This window comes from Malus sylvestris, chromosome 11 (genome assembly GCF_916048215.2).
Source record: "Malus sylvestris chromosome 11, drMalSylv7.2, whole genome shotgun sequence".
Classification (NCBI taxonomy): domain Eukaryota; kingdom Viridiplantae; phylum Streptophyta; class Magnoliopsida; order Rosales; family Rosaceae; genus Malus; species Malus sylvestris.
In genome coordinates this window covers 32,363,975-32,377,960 of record NC_062270.1, presented here as the reverse complement: position 1 = coordinate 32,377,960, position 13,986 = coordinate 32,363,975, and positions in this window count along the sequence as shown.

Genomic DNA, 13,986 nt, shown 5'->3' with positions numbered 1-13,986 from the left:
GATCTCCAAGTCCTCACCAGAAGGATCCAGAGAGAATTCCGTTGGCAGTGGCGGGATGTCTAAATGGTGCGAGTGCGCCATGTGGAATAGTGGCACGATAGATCTTAAACGCACGTCACCCATAAAAGTGTCTCCAACAGACTAGTTAGAAGAAATTTTTTTACTAGTCAAACGGAAAATGTAGTGAAAAACAAAAGCAGCAAATCTGCTCGCTATTTGGTTCGGTAAATAAGCGAAATAAACAATTACTTGCTAGATTTAGAAAAAAAGAAAAGAGAAATGACTCGCTTGTTATAATTTAAATATTGTACTTGTAAAGTAGGCTTCTCCTTCAATGTTTACGTCTGGTCCATACGAGTGCACTACAATTAGCTTGTAATACTTTTATACACACTATCCTTTAGCTAAATTAATAAAGTTATATAGTGTTGCTGGAGGAACTAGGATTCTCTTCCTTCTTTTTTTCTCTTCCTTTCCCTCCCCTCCTACTTGAATGGTCACGGTTAAACCACGTCAACATCTTATATTATTTTTTTTATAGAAGAAGAAAGATAAAATAGAGAATGTAAGAGGAAATGGAAGGAGATAGAAAAAGAAGGGGAGAGAATCCTAGTCCTTGCTGGAGATGATCTAAACCTCCCAGAGACTAGAGTCGTCAACTAGGGATGGCAACGGTTCGGTTTGGGGACGGAAATGCTAAATCCATCCCCATAACCACGAAAATTAACCATATCCATAACCGCAAATTAACCATCAGGTATTATCCATAACCATACTCACCAAATAACGGATTCCCCATCGGTTAACGGGTATATCCATCTTCGTCAATACAAAAAATATATTCATTCAGTTAAGACATTATAAGTTAATAGATATTAACTTCGTCATTAAACATTTGATGTATAAAATGATCCAATGAATGGATCTTGTTGAGTATAAAAATTAAAACATTGATGATGTTGGCTTGTCTTTGATATCTCACATAAGAACCATTGAGTTCACATTGATTTTGATTCAAAACTTTACTTTCCTACAAAATGCAACTTTTGTATTCTCAAGGTAATGGTTCTGTGTGTTGATGCACAAAACCGGAGGGGTCTTGAAACAACGTAAATCCGACCGTGAATCTGCAAGAAAGTAAATAACACAAGATGTATCGTGGTTCACCCCAATGTTTGGGTTACGTCCACACTGATATTGTATTTCTCTAAGAGGATTGTGAGGGAGAGAACCTCTGTAATGTGAGAAGGGATGTGAGAGGGTGAGGGGGCTTTAGGCCTAAGAGTTGGCCTCTTTTAATTGTGAGGGTGAGGAGTCATTTTATAGAATAAGGGCTCCTCACTTATTACATATTTGCCCCTTCCTTTATTACATAATTACATTTAAGTCTCCCGAGTATTTGTACGAGATCTATATACAGAGGCCCTAAGTATGGTACGAACAGTAGTCCCTCAAGTCTTCAATTAAGAGAGTCTTTTGGTTGAAGACTTGAAATTTAGTCCATGTGTGGGCCGAAGTAACTAGATGTCGTCTAGGACTGATACTCGATATGAGGCGGTGCTCAATCTGAAATGATGCTCAACTAGAAGTAGCATATGTTGTGAGGCTGCTCGGCTTGTGGCTTATGTTGCCTTGGTTGGCTCGGCTTGTGGCGTTGAAGGTGAGTGAGTCCCTTTTATAGAATAAAGGCTCGCTCCTCAATACATAAATGATGGGCTAGAGTTGATGCTCACGGTGAGGCGGTTGCTCAGTAGGCGGCAATGCTTTCTAATGAAGGTGAGGGAGTCCCTTTTATAAAATAAGGGCCCGCTCCTCAGTACATGAATAATGGGTTATGAGTGATGCTCGCGGCGATGCGGTTGCTCAGCTGGTGGCGATGCTCTCTAATGAAGGTGAGGGAGTCCATTTTATAGAATAAGGGATCGCTCCTCAATACATGAATAATGGGTGCTCTCTAATGAAAGTGAGGGAGTCCCTTTTATAGAATAAGGATTCGCTTCTCAATACATAAATAATGGGCTAAGTCCCCTAAGTATTTTTCATGAGGCCCAGTTGAGGCCCAATATATGGTACATAATGTAGTCCCCCAAGTCTTTAGTCAATAGAGTCTGTTGGTTGGAGACTTCAAATTGAATTCATATATAGGCCGAAATGGCGGTTGTTCGGAGGCGGTATTTGTATACCTTGCACTAAAGCTTCGTAGGTGAAGCTTTGCAAGTGAAGCTTTGAAGCTAGAGCTCTGTAAATGAAGCTTTCGAAGCTGGAGCTTTTGTAAATGAAACTTTTGAAGATAGAGCTCTGTAAATGAAGCTTTTGAAGCTGGAGCTCTGTAAACGAAGCTTTTGAAGTTGGAGCTTTGTAAATGAAGCTTTTGAAGCTAGAGCTTTTGTAAATGAAGCTTTTGAAGCTGGAACTCTGTAAATGAAGCTTTCGAAGCTGGAACTCTGTAAATGAAGCTTTTGAAGCTAGAGCTCTGGAAATGAAGCTTTTGAAGCTGAAGCTCTGTAAATGAAGCTTTTGAAGCTGGAGCTTTTGTAAATGAAGCTTTTCGAGCTAGAGCTCTGTAAATGAAGCTTTTGAAGCTGATTGACATGAGTGATGCTCATGAATGTTTATGTTGATTGACATGAGTGATGCTCATGGATGTTGACATGAGTGATGCTCATGAATGTCGACATGAATGACGATCATGAATGTTTATGTATGATTGACATGAGTGTTGTTCATGAATGTTTATGTATGATTGACATGAGTAATGCTCATGTATAATTTTGAAGTACTGGACATACTTTTGATCACCTGGTTGATGATAATAGCGGCAGGGTGTCGAATAATTTTGGAGTACTGGACGTATTTTTGATCACCTGGTTAGTTATAATAGCGGCATCACCTAGTTGGTGATAATAGCGGCAGGGTGCCGAATAATTTTGGAGTACTGTGCGTACTTTTGATCACCTGGTTGGTGATAATAGCGACAGGGTCTTTTAGGCATATGGGCCTTCGCCCTCCACATAACCTTCCAGCCCATTATTTTGGGCTTGCCGTTTTGTTTTTTTTTATTTTTTATTTTTATTATTATTACCCTCTGATGGGGTTTATACAGATGTCTCCGAAAGATATGAAAAATAAATTATATCATTCAAAAACAAGAAAAGTAAATCTCATCATTCTGGTGGGGTGTTTATTCCTTACTTTTGCAGTGTGGGTGTTTATTCCTTGTTTTTGCTTTTGTTTCCCGCAGCTCACTTGATTGCTTTTGCCTTTCCTCTGCACCTTTGTTGCTTTCGTTTTTGTTTCCCATGTGCTCTCCTCGTTCCTTCTCTGATTTTTCTGTCGGCAAGACTTTCCCTCTTTTCAAGGCTTACTGCCAACCAAACTAGATTTTTCCTCCACATGGTGAGTAAGAAAGTGCATGACCCATGTGCTCTCCTCGTTCATTTTCTGATTTTTCTGTCGGCATGACTTTCCCTCTTTTCACGGTTCACTACCCACCAGACTTCTAACTAAAGGCCTCAACTTTATGAATTTACAATCACCAAGTAAATAAAAGGAAAGCAACAGCTAATAGTGAAAAATCAACATAGATCCATCATTCACAGTAGTGTACACTTCACACCTAGATTTTACCTCCACATGGTGGGTAAGAAAGTGCATGACCCAAATCTGACTCCCTATCTCCAACCGTGACTTAATTTGCATTGTGGAACCAACGGGTCCGGCACCGGTGCAGTTCAACCCACTCAACCCATCTCTGAAAATGGGGCCCGGTGGGTTCTGGACCATCCTGGAAGCTCGATTGGGATCGGAGACCGGGAACGACTGGGCAGTGAAGGGGACGCCCATGAACTAGGTCTAACCCGCTTTGATCTTACTGGCGGGTATGAACATGAACCCGACTTGGCTGCCGGAGTAGATAAGCTGGAGAGTGTTGTTGTAGTGGCTGAAGGCGGCTTAATCAGGGTTGTGGACAGAGACGTATTGGGAGAATGTGACAGTGAATCTGGTATACCCACCGTTCTCATCACATAAAGGTAAAAGGGCAGAATGGCAATTCTTACTTGTTCATCTTTCTCAAATTTCATGAAGTTTGAAAGGCTGAAAAAGCAACGACATTTAGGCCCTATCTGCTCCGTACATACAGAGGCAATGTGGCAAAAGTCTTCATAGTTCATCTTTTTTGCACTAGTTGCATCATCAATCACATAATTTTCCCTTAAGCAAACCCACATAGCATCTAGATCATCTGCATTTAGCAAAAGATATGATTGCTTCTTTAAAAAAATGATATTTTGCTATCCTCTGGACCCTCTGACTAAAAGATCATTCTTCAGGTTTCTTCTTGTAAAAACTTGGGATTGTGCTAGCTTCAGCACTTTTTTGTTCTTCTCTTTGAAAATATCAAGCAAGATTCTTTTTGTTTCAAGCTCCATGAGGGCTTCGGATCTGAGTCCGGCGCCGGATCCGATGAAGCGACGGTGATTGCGGACCCAAAGCATGGAGGAGGCTGGAGGGATCTTCCTCTGCACGGCCTCATGCCTTCACCGTTGTTGGACCCACTGTACATTGTTGAACTCGGACCAAGCCAGAGCCCACGCACAGTTCGAGTTGCTGAACAAAGCCCTAGCTACCACAGGCATATATAAAAATCTTAGCTTTTAGCTTTGAGCCTTTGAGCTTTGAGCTCTGATCTGCCGAGGATGTGGAGATATAGGGAAACTGAGAAAGAAGACTTGGTCACTTGGGTTTTGCAGATCCACAGTGGACAGTGGTGATGTTGTGAAGGTTTCACGATGGTGAGATGAAAAAATTAAAAGAGAACTGACATAGTTTTTCATGTCGATTCCCACAGACAGCGCCAAATGTTGATGCACAGAACTAAAGGGGTTTTAGAACAACGTAAATCTGACCGTGAATCTGCAAGAAAGTAAATAACACAAGATGTATCATGGTTCACCCCAATGTTTAGGCTACGTCCACACTGATATTGTATTTCTCTGAAAGGATTGTGAGGGAGAGAACCTCTGTAATATGAGAAGGGATGTGATAAGGTGAGGGGGCTTCAGGCCTAAGAGTTGGCCTCCTCTAATTGTGAGGGTGATGAGTCATTTTATAGAATAAGGGCTCCTCACTGATTACGTATTTGCCCATTCCTTTATTACATAATTACATTTAAGTCCCCCGAGTATTTGTACGAGATTTAAATACGAAGGCCCCAAGTATGGTACAGACATTGTGAATAATGGATATACAAATACATATATACATATATATATTATACTATTATGTTATATATAAATTATATTATTTACTAATCGGGTCGGATTCGGTTATGGATACGGTTTGGGGACCTCTATAACCATATCCAAAACCATAGCCGAATAATATAAATGGTTTTTCCCCATATCCAGAATATACCCAAACTTCCATACCCAAATCCATTCCATTCGGGCGGTTATCCACTATTATCGGGTTTAACGGTTAGAATTGCCATCCCTATCGTCAACATATATGAAATGGGCCTCTGGCTAAATGCTAGCTTTAGGTGAATCACCAACTTTTCAAGCCATGCGGCAGTAATCTCCAACGGGCTGGGCTTGCAGAGCCTGAAGCCTAATATCAAAAAACGCAACAATCTGGTACGGACAGGAATAGTAAGCCTGGTGCAGGCCCATTTGGGCTATCCACATATAGCAGCCCTGTTTTTAATTCAGCCTCGGCAAATTTGGGCTCAGATTTCTCCCTTTTAAATTTAATTAATTACGATGCACACTTCGACGATCCAGGTAACACAGGCTCAACTTTAATTGCATCCGTTAATCTTCATACAGGTTGGATCATTGACTTTGGAGCCACTGATCATATGACTTATGATTGTACTCTTTTTAATTCGACAACACCACAACCATGGGAAAGTATTGTCACTGCTAATGGCGGTATTGCTCTAGTTACGAGGGCGAGTTCGATAGCAATCACTTATACTCTCTCCATACACAATTGCTTACTTGTTCCCTCACTCTCTAGCCATTTGTTATATGTTGGACATGTCACTAAGCAATTAGACTGTGTTGTGTTAATGTTTCCATCGTTCTGTTTACTTCAAGATATCCAGACCCAAACGATCATTGAGCGTGGTACTAAGAGGAGAGGGTTGTACTATGTTGATGATGTTGCATAAGGTAAGTTCAAGTTTGTAATAATGAAAGGTTGAAGACTGTTCAGTTGTGGCATCGTTGTCTTGGTCATGCTTCTTTTGGTTATCTACGAAAATTGATTCAGTCATTATTTGGTAATATTCTAGATTCTTCATTAAAGTGTAATATTTGCACATTAGCTAAAAGTCATCGAGCATTTTATTCTCCAAGTTTGAATAAGAGAACAATTCTGTTTGAGTTAATTCATTCTGATGTGTGGGGGCCATCTCCGGTTACTACTTAGCATCGTGTGCGTTGGTTTGTAACATTTGTTGATGATTGCACTAAAATGACTTGGTTGTATCTTATGAAAAATGAAAGAGATGTGGGTGGTATCTTCAAAAAGTTTTATCACATGGTCAACACTCAATATTCCCTCCCTGTTAAAGTGCTTCGGTTAGACAACAATGGTGAGTATCTTAATCAAGATCTTTCTCAGTTTTTTTTTACGGAAAAAGGCATTCTTCATGAAACTACGTGTCCTCAAATCCCTCAGCAACATGGAGTTACCGAACAAAAAAATCGACATATCTTTGAGATTACCCGTGCTCTTCTTATTGGTAGTTGTGCACCTAAGACATACTAGGCAGATGCAATTACCTCTGTTATTTATCTCACAAACCGAATGCCATCACGTGTCCTCTCTTTTCAAATGCCCTTGGTCGTGCTTGCTGATCATGTTTTGCTCATTTCCACTCTTCATCTCAAACCCTGGGTTTTTGGTTGTGTGGCATATGTCCATCTTCACAAAAATCAAAGAAACAAGCTCGATCACTGTGCAGTGCTATGTGTTTTCATTGGCTTCAGTCTTCAGCAAAAATGGTTATCATCCCCCAACTAGACATATATACGTCACCATAGATGTGACCTTTTCCGAAGAAGAACTCCCTCCCCCCCTAACCATAATTGTAAATGCAAATTTCCACCTTCTTGATCTTGGACAAAATTGCACCTACAAAACAAATAACACCTTAGGTCAAGGTCATGAGCCACACGCACCTACAATGAGTGGGGGGGGGCTTTGGCCGAAGAACCTCCGATGCCAAAGTTAGAATTTAGAGAGAAAAGTGTTTGAGAGTTTTGGAGAATTTTAGCAAGAGTGAAGACCTAGGTTTTTAGAGAAAAGTGGGTAATATTTATAGGGCATGGCCGGTCCTCTTTGGAGAAAGAGTGGCCGACCCTTTATGTGTATTTTGGGTGTTATTTGATGATTTAATTAGCAAATTAATATATTGATTAGGAATAAATATATTAATTAGCTAATTAACATAATAAAATGAATGTTTTTGGGAGGTTATGGAGTGCATAAATAGCTAATTGATTAGCTACAAAAGGGAAAATGAGGTAAAAGATATATGGAATGAAATAGGTTTTGGGAGTTACCTTGTAGAAGGGATTTGATGAGATAGATTTTGAATTGTTACCTATTTTGGGCATTTTTGGTTTAGTTGAAGGATGATTGCCTGATGCTTGGGCGTAGGAGTCCCATTGTACCTCAAGGGTATTTTTGTCCTCTTTTATCCAAAAATCCATGTGTTGCCTTGTGATTATTTTTGGCTCCACAATAATCATCAGGCGAGATGACTGAAGGTGAAGATTATGGATGGATGTATGTCATCCTTGTCGTCTTTGATAGAATAACTAGCAGCATTGCAAGCCCAAGTGGGCGTGAACAAAATAACACTAAAAGCCCATCTGGGCATGATAATTCAGCTGCTAAAAGCTTATTTGGGCATGATAATTATGTTGTACATAGTAGTGATGAAGACCCATCTGGGCGTGATGAAGATGCTGCAAATGGTAGCAGTGAAGGCCCATATGGGCGTGAGAATGTTACAGGTGGCATCACATAAGAAAAGGCAAGCCCAACTGCTGTTGTGTGGTAGAAGAAAGTGATGGATGATGTCAGACCCAACTAACATAATTTTGTCTACTCTAGTTAGTTTAACAACCCATTTCAACCCCCTCAAGTACCCATCAATGATCCTATGGATATCCTTTCCAATGTAAGTACTCACTTAGAAACTATTAAACCAATTTATGTATTACCTCCTAAACAAAATTAAGGAAAGCCACTAGACAGGTACTTTATGTCTCCATTAATCGACTCTCGCCAAAATATTATGCATTTGTTCAACAAATGGAAACAATTAAAATACCTACCAAAGTAGAAGAAGCCTTGAGAAGTCCAAAGTGGACAGAGGCAATGCAAACTAAGATGGAGGCGTTACAAAAGAACAAAACATGGAGTGTGATGACACTTCCCAAGGGAAAGAAATATGTGGGATGCAAATGGGTATTTACCATCAAACTTAAGGTGGATGGGTCAACCGATAGATACAAGGCAAGATTGGTAGCCAAAGGGTATACACAAAACTTTGGCGTTGATTACCAGAAAACATTTGCTCTGGTTGCAAAGATGAATACAATCAGAGTTCTGTTATCTCTTACTGCTAACCTTGATTAGCCACTGAGACAATTTGATGTGAAAATGTGATTTTACATGGGGATTTAGAGGACGAGGTATATATGGATTTTCCACAAGATATGGCATTGAGAATTCCAATGGAAAAGTATGCAGACTTCAGAAGGCATTGTATAGGTTAAAACAGTCGTTATGAGCTTGGTTTGAGTGATTCACTCAAGCTATGAAGAAGTATGGATATCGACAAGGGAACTCAGATCATACTTTGTTCATCTAGTGTAAGGATGGTAAAATGACCTTACTTATTATATATGTGGATGATATGATTGTCACAGAGGAAATTGAACGACTACAAAAGTACTTGTCTTCTGAATTCGAGGTGAAAGATCTAGGAGGACTTAAATACTTCCTAGGAATTGAAGTTGTTAGGTCTCGAGAAGGCATATACTTATCACAACGTAAGTATGTGCAGACTTGTTATCAGAAACTGGTATGCTGGCGTGTAAACCGGCAGATACACCGATTGGGCAGAGTCTTCATCTTGCGATATATCAAGATCAAGTCTCGACAAATAAAGAAAGGTATCAAAGGTTAGTTGGAAGATTGATTTACTTGTCGACATGATATTGCCTATGCGGTAAGTGTGGTAAGTCAGTTCATGCATACACCCAGTAAGGATCACATGCGGCTATAATGAGGATTTTCAGTTACTTGAAAGGGGCTCATAGAAAAGGGTTAATGTATAGAAAGCATGGACACATGGAGGTGAAAGGATATACTGATGCAGACTTGGCTGGAAATATTACTGATCGACAATCTACATCAGGATATTTTACGTTTGTAGCTAGTAGTCTTGTGACCTGGAAAAGTAAGAAGCAAAATGTGGTGGCAAGGTCTTCGACCGAGGCTGAGTATAGAGGAATGGCACATAATATGTGCGAGCTCATCTGGCTTCGGATTCTACTCACTAGGATAGGGTTCAAACCAAAAGGGTCTGTACTGTTGTATTGTGACATACATTTCATAAATAAAAAGCTAGATGTTAAGTTAGTTAACTTTCTGTTTGTGAAAATAGAAGAACAGTTGGTAGATATTCTAACTCATGCTGTTTCTGCTAGAAGATTTCAAGATCACTCGACAAGTTAGGCTTAGGGGGTATTTATGCACTAACTTGAGGGGGAGTGTTGGCGTGATCCCTAGTTTGATTAGGAATATAATTATTTTTTTATTATTATTGTATTTCCTAATTTGATTAGAAGTCATTAACTATTACTTGTACGACAAGAGATGTAGTTGTCTATATATAGCCTCCAAAAGGGAGAAGAATAAAGTGAACATATTGAAACCCTAAACTTAATTTTAATTACTTTGTTGCTAAGAAGTAAGTTGGGATGAAACTTCGGAACAGGCCTCAACAAATTCTTGACTTCTTGGAAAAATACTAGCGACTCTTTTCCTGGAGAATATACTTATGGGATGGACAATGTTTTGTTGCCTCAGTTGGTTATTTCAGAAGGATCGAAGAAAAAGTTTCGCACTGGACCTTGAAACACTATTCAATTCACAGGTACTCCTGGTTCAACCCTTACGTTATGTTGAACATCATGCAGTATACGTAGCCATGTTGAGCATCATGCAGCATACACATCCAACCTAGCTTAGCTTTGTTCTAGGGTGGTGTTCTACCCTTAAATGCTTTATGTAGACTTTAGGGTCTCTAGGTCATAGTTTTTTCCACAACTCTAGATTATAGTTGACTTCTTGGTGTAATATCCCTTAAATTAAGGGATGCTGTATATTTGTTGTTTCCTTTGCTGCTTCTACAAAAGTGTGTTGGTTGTAATCTCAAACATTGGAAACCAAATTCCACATGGTATCAGAGCAGTGTCTTTCTTAGGCTTGTCTCTGCAACCTTTATTTGTTGTGGTCTTTCATTATTCTCAACCAACAAATATGGTGGAAGACAATTTAGTCAATCAAGAGGCTGAGAGCACACTTGCCTCACCTCTTACATTCTCTAAGGTTAACATCAACCCAAATCAAAGACTCAACTCAGTTTTGTTAAACGAGTTCAATTATCTCCCATGGTCAAGAGCTATCACCTTAGCTCTTCTTAGCTCTTGGAGGAAGAGCTAAGCTTAGCTTCATTAATAGAGTCACCCCAGTTCTTGAAAGCTCATTTCCAAACCATGAATTATGGCTTTGCAAAGATCAATTGGTTAGGTCGTGGCTACTTAACTCTATGGAAAGAAAAATTGTTGAAATTTTCAGCTATTCAGAATTATCACAACACCTATAAGATAAGGTGAAGGAGATATATGGCAATTAGAACAACTTTGCTAGGGTCTTTCAGCTCAAAAGGGACATCGAAGATAAGTCATTTGTCCAGCATCTAGGTGACCTTACCATTAAGGAGAACTGAGTAAGATAAAATATTCCAACTACTAGCAAGTCTAAGCACATAGAATGAAGACTTGAGAAGCCATATCTTGATGAACTTGGAGCTGCATTCATTCTCCATTGTGTGTGCTACCATACAACGTGAAGAAGTTAGGAGAAGAGTTATGGGTTTAGACTCTAAAACCAGCATGCGAGATGCTTGAGCGTACACCTCAAATCACAAGGTATCTGAATCAAGAATCTACAAAGGCAAGATACTTGATATGAGATTTGATCAATGTATTGGTATCGGGTACCTTAAAATTGGGCATACCAAAGATTGGAGTTGGGTACTCCATCTCGAGTTGAAACCCAAGTTCAACAAGGATGGCAAGGGATTCTTCAAGGTAACTCTAAGACTTGCGTACAAAGGCAGCCACGTAGCCAACCTTGTAGCAACCTCTTCCACAAACCATACAGTCCAAACTCACACTAGTGGAATGCTGGATTTCACGTTAAATCCCACTGCACTGATAAATGATTTTGCATTTTATCTTCAACATAAGAACTGGAAAGGTCAGAGTGAAGAGAAAGTGAGAACTGGAGCTAAGCATCACACTGCACTCCTGGGGAAGTTTGTTGGTTTTTTAGCAGAGGTAGAGAACATCACACATGAAGACTCTCTAGGCATCTTAAATGCCTTTTCTACTACTCTAAATAACAACCTTTTGTGTGACTGTTGGATAATAAATTATAGGGCCATTGATCATATGTGTAATCAACCTACAAACTTGCATGATTTGCAAAAAATGTCTTCCCAAGTCTCAGTTGCCTTGCTATTTTCTCACCTCATAATGTGATTTTTCAGGATATAGTTACCAGGAAGATGGTTGGTGAAGGTTTCTTTCTAAATGGCCTTTACTACATGCCAATGAAGTTATCTCAATAAAAAGCCTTCAAGTTAGTACAAGTACAAGTCCAAGTCATCCTCAGGATTCCATTTTGTGGCATCAATGCCTAGCCCATCCTTCCCAACCTGTTTTGTTTGAAACTTTTACCTAGTTTAAGTCACACTAATATCAAGAGTGACACTTGCAATTTCTCCAAGTTTGCTAAACTACCATTTAATTCCTCTTTGTCTAGGGCTAGTATACCTTTTGAAATTGTACATTCAGATGTTTGGTGTCCAATTAATGAATCATTTGATGGTTATAAGTATTTTGTGACATTTGTTCATGATTTTACAACAATTACTTTGCTATATCTCTTAAAATTCAGAAGTGAGATTGTTACCATGTTCAAGGATTTTAATAATCATGTTACCAACCATTTTGATTCTAACCTTAAGATCAGATAATGGCACCGAATATATATCTAACATCATGTCACAATATTTGAGCACACATGGCATTTTTCATCAAACTGTTTGTGTTGGTACAAAATGGGGTAGTTGAGAGAAAAAATAAGGATCTTCCTAAGAAGACACGTTCAATCATGCTTCATACAAATATTCCCAAGAAGTTTTGGCCTTAAGGAGTTCTCACAGCCACTTATTTGATTAATAGACTTCCTGGTCGAGTTTTGGATTAAAATCTCCATATAAAGTCTTAAAAAACTGTTCCATAGACTTGTCACATTTAAGGGTTTTTGGATGTACGTGTTTTGTGCATATTCAAGCTCCATAACATGATAAGTTAAATCCCTGGTCAATCAAGTGCATGTTTTTGGGATATTCTTCAACATAGAGGGGATATAAGTGCTTTAATCATGCTACTCATAAGTTCGAAGAAACCATTCCTTTCTTCAACAAGAAATGCACTGGTTCATTTGAGGGGGAAACTTGGGATGATCTTTTTCCCTTACCCCACTCCTATGTTGGCATGGATTCTGAGCTTGTTGGCACAAACCATGATCTTACACCTGCTTCCTAGCAACAATCACCTCAATATGTCCATTCTTTTGATAGCACGACGCCATAATCTTGTGACAATGCTATATCACCTTCGCTGAATTCTTAAGAGACAGACATGCCTCCAATAAGAATGAACCCTCCTAGGGCACTTCAACCCCCACCTAAATTGCTTGATTATGTCACATATACTGTCAAGCATCTTATCACTGATTCTGTTGCATACCATTGTTTCTCTACCTCTCATCAACATTTTCTTAGCTCTATCTCAAGCCACACTAAGCTTAAAACCTTTCAAGAAGCCACTCTTTAGCGTGAATGATGATGGGCCATGGACGAAGAGTTATATGCTTTAAGTGAAAACAATACTTGGAGTATCGTTCAGGTTCCTCCTGGAAAAAAGGCAGTTGGAAGCCAATGGGTTTACAAACTCAAATTTCATTCTAATGGAACTATTGAGAGACATAAATCACAATTGGTGGCTCGTGACTTTACCTAAACATATAGGGTAAATTATAAGGAGACCTTTGCTTGTGTGGCAAAGATGAACATTGTTCGTGTACTACTCTTAATGGTTGTAAATCAAGGGTGGTCCTTGTCTTAAATGGATGTAAAAAAATGCCTTCCTTCATAGGGAACTTGAAGAAGAGGTATACATGAAATTGCCTCCTGGACATCCTTAAGCATCTTATGATGGTCTTGTGTGTAAGCTTCACAAAGCCATCTATGGCTTGAAACAGTCTCCTCGAGCATGGTACGCCAAGTTAAGCTCATTCTTAGAGAGGTAGGTTCTCAAAGAGAAATGCCAACTCATCTATGTTCATTCGACATGGGTCAGTAGGAAGATTGGTAGTTCTAATATATGTTAATGATCTTATCATCATTGGTGACAAAATGGATGAAATCACTTGTCTTAAGTAGTATTTTCATAAAAAAAATTGCCATCAAAGACCTTGGCCAGTTGAAGTATTTCCTAGGCATTGAGATGGCTACATTACACAAGGGATTGTTTTTAAATCAATGAAAATACGTCTTGGATCTTCTTCAAGAAGCTGAGATGCTTGATTGCAAGCCTACCAATA